The following is a 14,791-nucleotide window of genomic DNA, read 5'->3' on the forward strand; positions in this document are numbered from 1 at the left end:
GGGTTTATTGTTACTTTTAAATGAATTAAATAAATGTTTAAAACTCTCAGTTCTAATTTGTATGACAGTAAATGTCAATAGGTACAATCTATATGAATCAAAGCTCTTTGGGATCTTCAATTTTTATATTGTAGAAGGGTCCTTAGACTCAATAGTTTGAAAAGAATCACTTTTCTTAGAACAGTGTGGTCCAGTAGACCTTTCTGTGATGATGAAAATGTTTATTTCATGCTGTTCAATATGGTAGCCACCAGCCACACATGGCTACTGAGCATTTGAAATGCGGCTAGTCCAACTGGGGAACTGAATTTTAAATTTAAATAGCCATATGCAGCTGGTGGCGACTATACTGGACAGCGAAGTTAGAAGATCCCTGGGATTCCTTGACTTGAGCATTCGAGGTCAATGCTTCTTTCCAGTCTAGAGTAGGGAAGGGAAGGGAAGGACAGGACTTCACACTCCTGTCCCCAGGCTTTTGCTCACACTATTTCTCACTCTCTCTTCACCAAAGGAAGGCCATCTCAGCCACATGGGCAGTCCTCCTGGCACTCTTACCAAGGCTTAGAGTTGCTCTCTCATTCTCTGCAACGACTACTTCACACCCTCTCCAATCGCCTCAGACTTCTGGTCTACCACCTCCCCTCGCTTCCCCAGCGGATTGAAGCCAGCAGAGGGGAAACCCCTCAAACCTCCCGCCACCAGTCCCAGCCCCATCGGAATCCTCTGTACTTCCTTCTCTCCTCCTGTTACAGCAGAGGGGCTGCCCTTTTCCCAGGCAAGGCCAATCCTTCCTACCCCAGACCCTCCCCATTTATGTCTTTAGGGTCTACTTCCTGAAGGGATCTTTCCCATCTACCTTTACAACTTCTCAGGTACCTTTCATCTTAAAAATAATTTCCCCCTGACATTTCTCCAGATACTGCCCTCTTTTGCCTTTCACAGCCAAACTTCTCAAAAAAAGCCATCCTCACTTCTCACTCCCTCCTCAACCTGGTCAAACTTCAGCAGTAACTGCCACAACGCTAAATCCTACAATATTTTTCAGTCCCCATTGCCTTCTCAAGCACAAATGCCTCTGGTGGCCACTTCCTGCTGGACTACGTTTTTTAAAGCTTTGAGACATAGTTCAACTCCCACACAACTCACCCATTTAAAGTGTACAATTCAGTGGTTTGCAGTATATTCACCGATATATACAATCATGGCCATTGTCAATTTTAGAACATTTTCATTACTCCTTAGTTACCAGCCCCTCACACCCAAACCAAGGCAACCACTAATCATTTTCTGTCTCTATAGATTTCCCCATTCTGGACATTTCATATGAATGGAATCATACAATAGCTGGTCTTCTGTCACTGGCTTCTTTCACTCTGCATAATGTTTCCAAGGTTCATCTCTGTTGAAGCATGTATCAGTACTACATTCCTCTTTATGGCCACATAATATTCCATTGTATGGCTATGCCACAATTTGTTTATCCATTCAGCTGCTGATGGACATTTGAACTGTTTCCACTTTTTGGCTATTGTGCATAATGCTGCTCTAAGCAGTGTACACACCAGTGTACAAATCGTCTGGATGGATGTTTTCATTTCCTCTTGGGTATACACCTAGCAGTGGGATTGCTGGGTTGTATGGTGACTTTAGGTTTAACTTTTTGAGGAACTGCCAAACTGTTTCCCAAAGTGGATGCACCATTTTAGAGTTCCATCAACAATGTGTGAGGGCTGCAATTTCTCCACATCCTCACCACTTGTTATTGTCTGATTTTCTGATTCTAAGTCACCTTAGTAAATGTGAAGTGATTTTTTTTTTTTTTTTTTTGGCTGTGTTGGGTCTTTGTTGTTGTGCACGGGCTTTCTCTAGTTGCGGCGAGTGGGGGCTACTCTTTGTTGCAGCGTGCGGGCTTCTCATTGAGGTGGCTTCTCTTGTTGCGGAGCACGGAAACTAGAGCGCAGGCTCAGCAGTTGTGGCCCACGGGCTCAGTTGCTCCGCGGTATGTGGGATCTTCCCAGACCAGGGCTCGAACACTTGTCCCCTGCGTTGGCAGGCAGATTCTTAACCACTGCACCACCAGGGAAGTCCTGAAGTGATTTTTATGGTTTTGATTTATATTTCTCCGATTGATGATGTTGAGCATCTTTTCATTGGCTTATTGGCCATTTGTATATCTCCCCTGGAGACAAGTCTATTCAGATCCCTTTGCCCATCGTTTAGTTGGGTTATGTGTCTTTTTACTGTCGAGTTGTAAGAATTCTTTATATATTCTGAACAGAGGTCCCTTATCAGATATATGATTTGTAAATGTTTGCTCCTATTCTGTGGTTGTCTTTTCTCTGTCTTGATAGTGACCACTTCCTCCTGGACAACGTTTCCCTTGTCTACCACTCTCTGCAGCTATCTTCCACCTCTTCTTCTGTGTTATTTATTTGTGAGTGTATGTGTGTATACCTTAAAAAAACAAACAGACATAGCAGCATGTTCTCACTGTTCTACATCATTCATTAGCAAAACAATTTAAAAAAAAACCCACACGTGGTCCAGTGGGTAAGACTCCACGCTCCCAATGCAGGGGGCCTGGGTTCAATCCCTGGTCAGGGAACTAGATCCCGCATGCATGCTGCAACTAAGAGTCCGCACGCCGCAACTAAGAAGTCCACATGCCACAACTAAAAATCCCTCATGCTACAACTAAGACCCAGTGCAGCCAAAATAAATAAGTAAACAAATAAATAAATATTAAAAAAAACCCCCACGGACTTCATTTGGATCTTAACCAGTTTTTCCACTGATGCCCTTTCCATTGGTATTCTATCCCAAGATCCGATCCAGGATCCCACATTGTACTTAATCACCATGACTCCTTAGTCTCCTATGATCCATGACAGTTCCTCGGTCTTTGTTTTGGCCGCTCCAAGCGGCTTGCAGGATCTTAGTTCCCCGACCAGGGATCGAACCCAAGCCCTCTGTGCTTAAAGCGCGGAGTCCTAACCACTGGACCGCCAGGGAATTCCCAGTCTTTGTCTTTTACGACCTTGACACTTTGCAAGGTAACTGGTCAGTACTTTGGAGAATATTTCCTAATATGAGTTTGTTTGATGTTTTCTCCAATGAGATTGAGGTTATGGATTTTGGGAAAGAATATCACAGAGGTGATGTGCCCTTCTCAGTGCATTCTATCAGGGGGTGTGTATACATGATGCTGAGATGTCTTATTACTGGTGATGTTAACCTTGATCACTTGGTTAGGTGGCGTCTACTAGTGTGCTTCTGTACTGTAGAATGAAAACATACTTTTTCTTTTGTAATAATAAATAGTTGGGGGGAGGGCAATACTTTGTGACCATGCAAAATCCTGTTTCTGCTTAAATTTTCACCCACTCATTTTAGGATTCATCAGTGGATCTTGCTTGCAGCAATTACTATGGTGCCCTAACAATAATTTTCGATTTCCCTCATTCCTTGTAATTTATTAATTGGAAGTTTTCTGTAAGAAAAAGCTGTCTCTTCACTCCCATTTATTTACTTAATTCCATATTTGTATGAGTATGGACTCACAGGCATTATTTTATTCTTTGGATTTTAATCCAATATTATCATCACCACTTATTTTACTGCTTAAATTCCAGCTTTGGCGATGCTTTCAGGTTGGCTCCTGTGTCCTTTCAACATGCCTCCATTAAAAAAAAAAGTTTATTTATTTATTTTTTAACATTTGCTTACTTTCTGGCACGAGAAGATGTTCCAGGCTGATCTTGTATTTTCCCTGCCACAATCTCTTTTCCAAGGGAGCTCTAGCAATCTTCTTTCTAAAACTGTAAATCTGATTGCGTCCTTCCTGCTTCAAATCTTCCCGTGACCTCCTACTGCTTTGGGGACAGATAAAAGCCCTCAACATGGCCCTGGAAGCCCTGCCCTGGGCTGGCCGCAGAGCAATATTCTTCTGAAAAGCTATCCTGGACTGACGTGGCCCACGTTGATCTCTCTTCAAGTGCCTCCTGCAGGATCAGTATTTCAAACTGTAATGCATCCTGTTCTCTAGTACTCCCTGAGAGAAGGGGCAACTTCCATGCTGTTAGAAGGGGAGCTCCCTGAGGAAGGGCCCTGCTTATATTTCGTTTTTCCCCTCCTACTTCCTGCCAGGGCACTGCTCCTGCCAACGAGGTCCTGAACTTGGTGATCTCCTTTCATTCCAGACAGAAAAAGACCAGAAAGACAGGACAGGTGAGAAGGTACAGTGGACTCATCAGGTTCCCTTAAAGATCCCCAGTGACGGCCCCCAACCCAAGTGGCTCTGAAGGTCCATATGACAAGCCACACTGAGAGGTGAGCAAGGACATTTTCAGATTTGTCCCGAACATTGATATGACCTTTTCCAAGCTCTCAACCTTCTCCCCAGGTCTCAGTGATGCCCTCTGGCAAAGGGACTAAACTATTCATTCTGCAAATATTCTGGACAGATCACTCAGTGGGAGGTACAGTGCTGGGTATTGGGATGCAATTTAGAGATGGGTCAGTTCTTTTCAGACTTCTTGGAGCTTTCAGACTAGTAGAGGATGTAAGACATGTAGGTAAATAGCTGTACTGTGAAGGACGTTCCACAAGAGAAGTCTTTGGAGAACTTTAAAAATCAGGAGAGAAATGTTAAGCTGGAACAGTTTTTCAGAATTTGAGCATCTAGGGAACTCAGCCTTTATAGACAGATAGGGTTTAGCTACAAGGAAAAGGGAAGGGGGTCATTCCAGGCAGCAGGAGGCAGAAGTCTCCGGGTGTGTATGGAAACAGAATGACTCAGTACAGCTGGACTGAAGGGCATTTGAAGGTGAGTGTTTCCTGGTCCCCTGGCCCATGCCAGTTACCAACTCATCTCCTACCCCCTGACCGAACAGGAGAGTCAGCATCTTTTCAACATCCTGGGTGTAACCGGAGACACATGCTGGGCCCCACAGGAGGAACAGAGGCACAGAGGCTCCTGGAGACCATACCAGAGCTGACAACTGCAACTTCAGCTATCTGCTCTCCGATCCAAGAGAAAAAGGGCCTGGGAGGCTGCACAGCCTATTGGCTCTCAGGCTACACCTGCAGGCCCCAAAGAGCTGGGCATACACTCAGCCAGCCCCCCATGCTCAGTCCCTAGTGCTCACTCCCGCAGGCGTCATATCCTGGCCTCTTTCTTCAAAGGGAACGGGCTCTGGCCAACCAAGTGTCTTCCTGTCCAGGCAGCTTTAGTGTTGACTCAGTGGGTGCCATTTGGCCAGAGCCCATAGGTGACCTCTTAAGCTGCCAGCTCTGCTCTTGAGAGGAGAAAGTAGCTCTGGTTCACCCACAATTCCGACTAGGCTCTGCTCGTTTGTGCCCATAAATGGGAGTCAGGCTTCCTTGATTCCAGTCTGGCTCAGCCATACTGCATGCCCCTAGATGAAGCCTAGAAACGCCCGACTCAGTTTTCTTATCTGTCAAATGGGGTGAGCTCTCTCTCTTGACTCCTCTCTTCCCAGAGGGCATAGAAGAGGAGGATGAGATCACGTCTGGAAATGGACTGCATCTGAGAAGAGAGGTCCCCTTGTGTGGGGTGGGGGACGTGGGGGTGAGGAGCCCGGCAGGGCCTTTAGGGAGAAGCCCTTGGATTTGATGCTGCCTTCCTCCTATGGGCCCCACAGGCTTCCCAGGAAAGCAAGGGGGGTAGAGAGGAAGGGACAGCAAAGCCAAGAGCTTTAGCCTTCTTCTAGCCCCGGGGACAGGAAGTGAGGTGCCGTCTACAGAGGAAGTGAGAAGCAAACACCCCCCCAACTTCCCTTCAGCCTGCAATGGAAAGGAAGGCTCTAGCTTCAGGAGCCCACAGGCCCAGAGCTGGGGAAACAGAAGGCAGTGGGGTGGAGGCAGGGGAGTAGGCATTTTCAGCACCATCTGGCAGAGAAGGGGGCCTCTTGTCTTGGACACAGTAAAACTCAAGGGGTCCAGGACGTCCCACAGACTGGGGTAGTGGGGAGAAGAGACACCACTGAAGTCAAGTTGAGAAACCCAGTTTCCCAGGTCACGTGGTACCACTTCTGCAGCCCTGGCCCCAGACTCCTGCCCCAGCTCTGTGCTGTGTCACGTGCCTGCCCCTAACACATGCACATCCCTCACACACCAAGGTGGGTAGGGCCTCTGATTATCTGGTCTCACAGTACTTGTCCTTTTTGTGCAGCCTCCATCACAGCTGTAACTTTTTAACTGTTTAATTATTTGATTAACATGGACTTCTGGGATCACCACTGTACCCCCAGAGTCTGGCACCACACCTAGTACTTAGTAAGAGCTAGCCATAGCTTGAGAATTCCTTGGTTTTGGCATCCGAATGAAGTTTGGTATATGAAGGTAAATGAACGCTGCTCCTGGTCTGGGGTCGACTGGGGGACCCTGAGGTGGGTGGTGAACGTCAGAAACCAGAGTCCCAACATGGTGGCAGAAGAAATCTCTGTACACGCAGATACTGCCAACTGGTGACAGATGAAGACAGTATATTCTATATGCTATCTTTTGGGCAAGGGGGGGGAAAAGAATATATATTTGTGTTTATTTTTGTATTAAAAAACAAGGGACATGTAAGAAATTAATAAGTGATTATGTATGGAGGGAGAAGGGGGTGGAGGGGGGAATGAGATTTCTCAATGTATGCCTTTTTGTATCATTTTGATCTTTGGACTATGTAAAAAAAAATCTAGTGAAAAAATAAAAGAATATAAAACAAAAAAAAGTTAGAAGGAATAACCACTTGACCAGGTGATTTCTAAAGCCCCTCCCAGATGGGGCCAACTACTCTCTTCTTCCCATGCTAGGAAGTAAGGACCAGGCCCCAGGACAAGGGAGGGGTGAGGAGGTCTAGACAGATGAGTGTGGGGTCTGGCCAAGGAACATCAGTGTCTTTACTCTCTTTCTTCCCAGCAATCTCTCCCCGACCTAGGGGAGAGGACCCCCAGCCCCCGCTGTGGTGGGCACTGGTAGCAACAAACTATTCAGAAGTTAGGGAACTTCCCTGGTGGCGCAGTGGTTAAGAATCCGCCTGCCAATGCAGGGGACACGGGTTCGAGCCGTGGTCTGCGAAGATCCCACATGCTGTGGAGCAACTAAGCCCATGCGCCACAACTACTGAGCCTGCGCTCTAGAGCCCACGAGCCACAACTACTGAAGCCCGTGCGCTTAGAGCCCGTGCTCCGCCACAAGAGAAGCCACCGCAATGAGAAGCCCGTGCACCGCAATGAAGAGTGGCCCCCACTCGTTGCAACTAGAGAAAGCCCACGTGCAGCAACGAAGACCCAACGCAGCCAAAAAAAATTAATAAATAAATCTTAAAAAAAAAAAAGGAAGTTAGTCAGGGCTACTTCCGCCTGGATAAGAGCTGGGTTCATTCTTACCCTTGGGAAGGGGGTAAGGTCTGGCCAAGGGCAGAGGCAGAGGTGGGAGCTTGGGCAAGGGGAAGGTTTGGGGCAGGTGGGGGTAAGGTAGGGTAAAGGACTCCTGAAGTGCCCGGGGCTTCCGCGGGCAGGTTCTGGGGGTGTCTCAACAGATCTTCACACAAAAGGGCCAATTACAGCCCTCACATCAAGCCAGCTGGGAGTGAAATGAATCAGCCCCTGGAACAGCAGCTGCTGAGAACCCCAAGGCCACACCCCAGGAATTCCAGGGCCTCTCACATTCCCCTCCAGGAAAGACCTCATCATTCTCCTACCCAGAGGGTCTTCAGGGAGGGACAATTTCAAGCCCTGCATTATAGTGAGAACTGCAGACCAACACCCCAAGCAGCACTCACCACTCAAGTCTTGCAGGCAATAGCATGAGCAGCAGAATGAAGCGTCTCTCCTTTTAAAATACCTATACTTTTTTTTTTTTTTTTTTTTTTAAAGCTTAGCGAGTCCTGGAGAACTCCCAGAGCTTAAGGACCAGCATAAGGTTCAGGGAGCTGTGCCTGACTGGGCTCTTCTCAGCCGCTGCTGGATTTTTAGAAATCAGGAATAGCAGCAATGATAATTCACCTTAATAACAACCTGGCCTCCTCAGGCCTCTTCCATCTGTGTAACTCCCAGAGTAGGGAAAACGTTAATTATCAAGCAGGTGCCACACCCCAGTGATGATGTCTTATAAATCCATCAGCACAGACTGGGAAACTGAGGCCCCGGGAGAAAGATCTGGCTCATACGGAGCTAAGGATACAGGTGCCGAGGGCCACTGGGCAGTGAGGAACTAGAGGTGCTGGCTTCATATCTGTCGTGCTTTGGGAAGGTGCTGAAGACAAGGGCACTTCTTTCAGGGTCAGCCAGACCTGGGTTTGGGGTGAAGGTGAGGAAGACCCCAAATATGTGCCCCAAGCCCCCTCCCCAGGCTGCCAGGGCCTGGTGGAAGCCTTGGCAGGGAGTCCAGGGTTCTGATCTTGAGCCAAAACACTACTCTCCCAAAGCACTGTAAAGCAGGCCAACAGCTGCTTTGAGCATCTCCGCCATCTCTGCAACATGCACAGGCACTACAGGCTAAGTGAGGGCTCAGCTCTCCAAATAGCCCCATGTGACAGGCGCAGTCCATGAAGTGGGAGCAGGAGGCACCTGGCAGCCAGGTGGGTAGATCAGATCAAAATCATGTCAAGTGGGGAGACTGCTTCTTTGGGACCCAAGCCCATCTCGGCGGCCCCCACCCACCTTTGGCACTGACCTTAAAATAATGAGATCTTTTCTACAGCAAGGCCTGCCTAGTCGGTCACTGCTTTAGAAACTGGCAGAGGAGGCTCAGCTGGTCTGTGCCTCCTCCAGGAGAGGAGGGGAGGGTGGTCACAGAAGACCAAAGATCTTTTCCCACTGTGGCCGTGGAGGGAAGCAGCACACACTTGAATGTGGATGAAATGTAAAGATGGAGGCATTGCTTGTGCAGATCCAGCTGCAGCCTACTACGTGCTTGGTACTGTGACAGATGCTGGGAACAGACACAATCTCAGCTCTGGGGAACCATAAGTGCCAAGCCAGGGAGCAACCAAAGACCTTGTCTTCCAACCCTCCAGGGTAGGGCCTAGGGAAAAATATTAAGGGTGTTATTCTAAGGAATTTGAAGTTGTTTTTCTTCAGCATGTTAAGAGAGCTGGCCCGAGCCCATGGGGTACCCTGAGATAACACTCTGACCCCTAAGGGCTTAGCTCTCCACAATCTCAGGTTCAAGAACTGCCCTCTCTGCCTTAAATCTGGCCAGGCCCCCTCATGCACAAGAAATTAAGGCAGAATGGTACAATGTAAAACACTAGACCAGAGTCAGGAGCCCTGCCTCTGACACTCATCATTGTACAAATCACTTCCCCCTCTAGACTTCAGTGTACTCCCCACCTTTTTTTTTTTCAGTTTCCCCATTTTTAACATGAGGGCATTGGACTAGACTGTCTCTAGGATTCCTTCCAGCCTGTGACTCTATGTTGTTTTGACGTAGTGGCAGATCCCAGATTGATTTACATAAATTTGCATGTTCAATCAGAAATCCCAAACTCCAAGTATAGCAAATCCAATCAGTCCATTAGTGCAGCCAGACTGGGGCTGGAGGAGTCTGCCAGGTTTGGGTGAGGATTGTCAAAGCAGACAGTGGTAGTGGTGGTGAATTAGGGGAGGAGCCGGGGAAGCGGGGGCAGAAGCGGCATTTGTTCTGAGAGACGCGCTTCTGGTGCCCCAAGGCTGATGGGGCCAGGGACCCCTCTTTCGCTATCAGGCAAGATTCCTTTCTCCTCCTGCTTCTAACGGGGCCTCTGGCTGGCTGGCCTCAGAGCCACACCCCAAGAGGAAACGGCAGCCTCTGCCTAGCAACAGCCACATCCTTCACTCTGACAGGGACTCCACTGTTAACCACTTTCTGGGAAACTGACCTTCCTGGGAGCTTCCATTCTCCATCCCAGGGGTTTCTAGCAATGAGGAAGGTTTCCTTGGGGTCTAACCTAAATACCTCCTGCTGTAGCTTCACTCTCATGGGCAGCAGGGCCCAGGGAAGAGGGCTCCTGGGGAGCTAGCAGAGGGAAAAGCAATGCAGGAGAATGTGCTTCACATCCAACCGATCCCACGACCTTTTTAACCACCACCTCTCCTTTGACATCCCCCTCAGCACCTGGGAAGCCAAGGATGAAAACAAACAAGGAGAACGTGAAGGCCTTTGGTTCTTGGGCTAGAGAGCAAGTCCCAACCTGGAGAGTCTGACTCCTGAGAAAGCTCTACCCCCCAGGAGGGAAGGAGTCTGGGAAAGGTGGGGTTGCGGCAGCCTCTCCCTGCTGCTGCCTGGCTGGCGTGGCAGGGTCTGGGAGGCTGGCTGGGCGAGGGCAGCAGGGAAGATTCCTTACGCCCCTTGCCTGGGAGCTGGGGGTGTGAGTACAGAGGTGAGGTGAGTAGGGCCAGCGGGTGGGATGGGCAACAGCAGCGGGGCTCTCCTTGTCCTCTTCCCATAACAGGGTAGATGAGTGTGCTGTACTCCCTGGCCCAGATCCTAAAACAAGTCCCAACAGCTGAGATGCAAACTGTCTCCTGGGAATCTGCTTCCCCTGCTGGCCCTTGGCTGCCTCCTCCTCTCTCAACCCCTCCCCAAAGGCACAGCTCAAAGACTGGCCTGCCAGGATGTCTCACCAGAGGCCTTGATGGGTGGGCCAAATCCCAGACAGCAGCAGTTCATACTCCAAGGCACCAGGGGTGAGCAGCACAGTGGCTATTCTTAGGCAGGAAAAGGGAGTCTGCGCCCCTCCACCCAAGGTTCTACTCCTAAGCAACTTACCTCTTCAAACTTAGCCACCCTGCTGGAGGACCTTACTCCCCTCCAATTTCACTCATCAGTGGAGCCACACAATGTCAAAAAGTGGAAAGGAATAGTAGCGCTTTCTAATCCAACTGCTGAATTTTACAGATGGTAGAAAAGAGCACCAGAGAGGCAAACTACCTTGGCTAAGGTCACACAGCAACCTATGAGGAGCAGGGACCAGAGCTTCTCCCAGTGCACAGTGATAACAGCTTGGTCCTCATACACACTGGTTTCCGCTTGCCTATTGTAGAAGGGCCTTCTTCCCTGCAGCCCAGGCCATCTGCCTCTCCAGGTTCTCACTCTCTTCCAAAGGCCTGAGCTGGAGAGAGATGCTGGAGGGCTCACACCACCTCATGCACAGACCATAGACTGAAAACAAAGTTGAACCAAGTGGGGATATCTCCCTAGACAGGGATGCAAGTGTTTCTCTGAGGTAAGAAACCCACTAACCCCACGTTGTTCTTAGAAAGACAGGCACCCAATAAATATGAGAAGTGAATTTTGTGTCGCCTTTCTTGAAAGACAAGGAGTCTCTGAGTCAGCTGGCATATCTTGCAAGAGAGGGTCTGCAACAAGGCAACTGGGCTAGGTTCACTTTCCCCAAAGTACTGCCCACAGAACCATTAGACACTGACCCTTAGCTACTGTCCTCCAGGACCACACCTGTCCCAGGCATTTGTTTCCACCACTATCTCTGTCAGACAACTGTGCTTAAGCAGGAGGACCTGTGGGGGAGGGAGAGCAGTGGTAGGGAGGGCATAGAAGCATTGCCTTTACAGCCAGACAACCGGGCAGCCTAAGACCCCTGGCTACTCAGGAAGGCAGGCATTTAAGAAGTAGCAGCTGCACAGGCTGGTGGATAGCGCTGAGACACCTGGAAAACCAGGCCTGTGGGAGGTAAGGGTCCTCCGTGCCCTTGGGGCAGTGCCAGGGTTGGAGAGACCACGGGGGCTGGGGTTCAGACAGCCGCTTTCCTAGTCGGCCTAGGCCAGTGCAGTGTCGGGCACAGATAAATTCTCTGCATTCTTCTGGCACCGCAGCCAGGACCCAGAGAGCCTTTCCTGCAAGAGCTGTCCTGGCTTCACTCCCTGCCCAGCCCTTCTCCCTTCCTCAGCCTCTCTTTAGTGTTCAGCCCGCCCGGCTACCCTTCTCCTTCCCGCAATCCCTCAGTGCCACTGAAGTGTCGTTCCGGAAGACCCCGATCTCTCCGCCTCCCCCCACCTCTCCCACACCCTACCGCCCCAGGCCACGGAGACAGCAAGGAGTGCGAAGAGAAGCCCGAGGCTCGTCTACGCGCCTGCGCTTTGGGGAGAGCCTCCCCCGCGCAACAACCCGGCACCGCTAAGCGGCACCCGTACGATGGGATGCGGGTGGGGTGGGGTGCGCAGCTGGGGCAAGGTCAGTGCTTTCAAAGGGGGCGGTAGACCGGCCCCCGGAACATCCCCCTCTCCGGAAAGTTTCCCTTCCGGGGCCACGGAGTGTGCGCGAGGATGGCGCGAGGGGCGGGAGGGGGTGGGGTGGGGTGGGGTGGGGGTGGACAGAGTCGCGGCCGGACCCCTCGGCGTGAGTGAGGCGGGAGGGAGGGCAGGCCAGCGAGGTCCGGCAGGAAGCCGCGCCGCCCTCTCCGACCCAAGGCTGCCACAAGAGCCTTACCCTCCATATCTCTCACCCCCAGCCCGGGCTTACAGACACCCCCACTCGCCGCCCTTTAAATCGCAAGTGGGCCCAGAACTCACCGAAATCAGGTGTTGAGCTGGGCCAGGGCAGGCCAGATCCGCCAGGTCCATGGCCGCGGCTCGTGGGCGGGGGGCAGAGAAAAAGGGGGGTGCTGGGGCCGCCTCTTGATGTCAAGGCTTTAAAGGGGCCAGTGAGCCCCGCCCCTCGCTCAAACCCCGCCTCCCCCTCCCGCGCAGCCAATCCACGTTCACTCTGGATGCGCGCCCCTCCCAGCCCCCTCCAGATGTTCCCAGGACGAGAGCTAGGTCCGCCCGGCCCGAGCGCGCTGCTTCCGCCCTGGAGGAAAGGACCTCGCCTCCCCCCTATAGCGAAACAGACTTCCCAGACCTGGCCGGGTCAGGCCCGGTAAACCTCCCCAGTGCCGGGGTAGGAGAAGCCGGGCTGGGCCGAGCGGGGGTGGAATGGGGGGCATCTATAGCAGAGAAAACTAAGTAGGTGCACGCGGACCCGTGGGCATGCGTGTCTGCTTCTGTAGGGCTGGGCGTGCACGTGTATATGTGATTGTGAGCGTCGGTGTTTGTAATTTGCCTTCCCGCATACGTGTTGGGTGTAAATCTAAGGGAAGAGGCTTGAGTGACTGCTTGGCCTTAAATGCTCCCATCTCCCTTTTCTTCCTCCCAGATCGGGTCCTTCCAGCAATATGGAAACCTGGGCGCTGAGAACAGGCTCTGCGCCTCTCAGAGCAGTGCTGGCCTTTTCCTCACTGGTTAAGGAGGAGGGAAGGCTGACCAGAAAAAGGATACAATTTTGCTCTCAGCCACTTGCTGTCTCAGTGGGGGCGAGTTCCTTCCCTGCTGAACTAACTGCGTGCTTGAAGGAGGAAAAGCAAACAGCCCACCTAGGGCCCTGCAGGGCCTCAGAGCTCCCTTCGATATCATTCTCATTGGTCCTTGGTTAAACAATTATTTGCCCTTGTCTGGATACCATATAATCTTCACAATCTGGCCCCTTAGTGCAGGTTCTGAAGGGGATTCTGCAGAGAAATACAAAGGGATCCCTAGCCACAGGCTCTGCTCATTTTATTAAAATTGCTTCTACTGCGGGTATACACAGGATGTATTAAAGCACCGTATTATCCAATAAATGAACATAAAAGCTCAGGGAACACAGAGTGCTCAAATTGGCTAGAATTGACCAAGAGTGCCTCTCTGAAGGAGGCTCCTTAATTTAAAATGGGATTTGAAGGGCAGAGAGAACTTGAATAGGATCCAGGTGAAGTAAGGACACAAGGAGATTCAGGTAGGAAAGAGCAAATTATCTGCATGCGACAGTGAGCAGAGAACATTGGTAGGGTGGGAAGTGGGAGAAGTTAATGGAGGAAGTTTTGTATGGAGGAGATCAGAAAAAGGATATGGATTTGACAGGACAGGTGATTTTAAAAAGTCATTTTGGGGGCTTCCCTGGTGGCGCAGTGGTAGAGAATCTGCCTGCCAATGCAGGGGACACGGGTTCGAGCCCTGGTCTGGGAAGAGCCCTGGTCTGGGAAGATCCCACATGCCGCGGAGCAACTAGGCCCGTGAGCCACAATTACTGAGCCTGCGCGTCTGGAGCCTGTGCTCTGCAACAAGAGAGGCCGCGATAGTGAGAGGCCCGCGCACCGCGATGAAGAGTGGCCCCCACTTGCCGCAACTAGAGAAAGCCCTTGCACAGAAACGAAGACCCAACACAGCCGTAAATAAATAAATAAATAAATAAGTCATTTTGGATTCTTGAGTATAGAGGTAGCTTGATGAAAAGAATGCCTGAGGATAGTGATTATTGGAGCCTAGAAGATGTCGTGGAGGTTACTCCCACCAGCTCCCTCACCTTTGCTTTAAAACAATTTTTAAAATTGATTTATCCTTAACATACAAGAAAATGCAGATCTTGGGTGTTTTGTTTGGTGAATTTCAACAATAATATATACACTTATGTAACCCCCCCAAACAAGGTACCGAACCATCACCCCAAAGAATTCCTTCATTCCCCTGTATAGTCAGTTACCCTGCACCTACCAACACCCACCCCCTGCAACTTCCTGAATTTTATCACCATGGTTTTGTCTGTTCTTGAATTTCACATAAGTGGAATCATACAGTATGTACTCTTTTGTGTCTATATTCTTTAGCTTAGTAACGTTTTTGAGATTCAGCCATGTGTAGTCTATTCTTTTATATTGCTGAGTAACAGTCCATTGTATGAATATATTGTAATTTGTTTATCCATTCTCCAATTGATGGATATTTGGGTGTTTCCAGTTTGGGGCTATCATGAATAAGGCTGCTCT

General features: G+C 50.1%; 1 protein-coding gene across 2 annotated transcripts in view; it reads right to left on the reverse strand.

Annotated features, from left to right (window-relative positions):
- The window catches only part of NCKAP5L (NCK associated protein 5 like), a 30,632-nt gene extending 18,025 nt beyond the window's left edge, over positions 1-12,607 (reverse strand). The window contains exon 1 of one of the 2 annotated variants that reach the window (XM_068559638.1): positions 12,525-12,607. The gene's annotated coding sequence lies outside the window, so the exon portion shown is untranslated. The remainder of the gene's footprint in view (positions 1-12,524) is intronic. The other variant, XM_068559641.1, reaches the window with a different exon arrangement.
- Positions 12,608-14,791: the final 2,184 nt, after the last annotated feature.

This window comes from Eschrichtius robustus, chromosome 13 (assembly GCF_028021215.1).
Source record: "Eschrichtius robustus isolate mEscRob2 chromosome 13, mEscRob2.pri, whole genome shotgun sequence".
NCBI lineage: Eukaryota > Metazoa > Chordata > Mammalia > Artiodactyla > Eschrichtiidae > Eschrichtius > Eschrichtius robustus.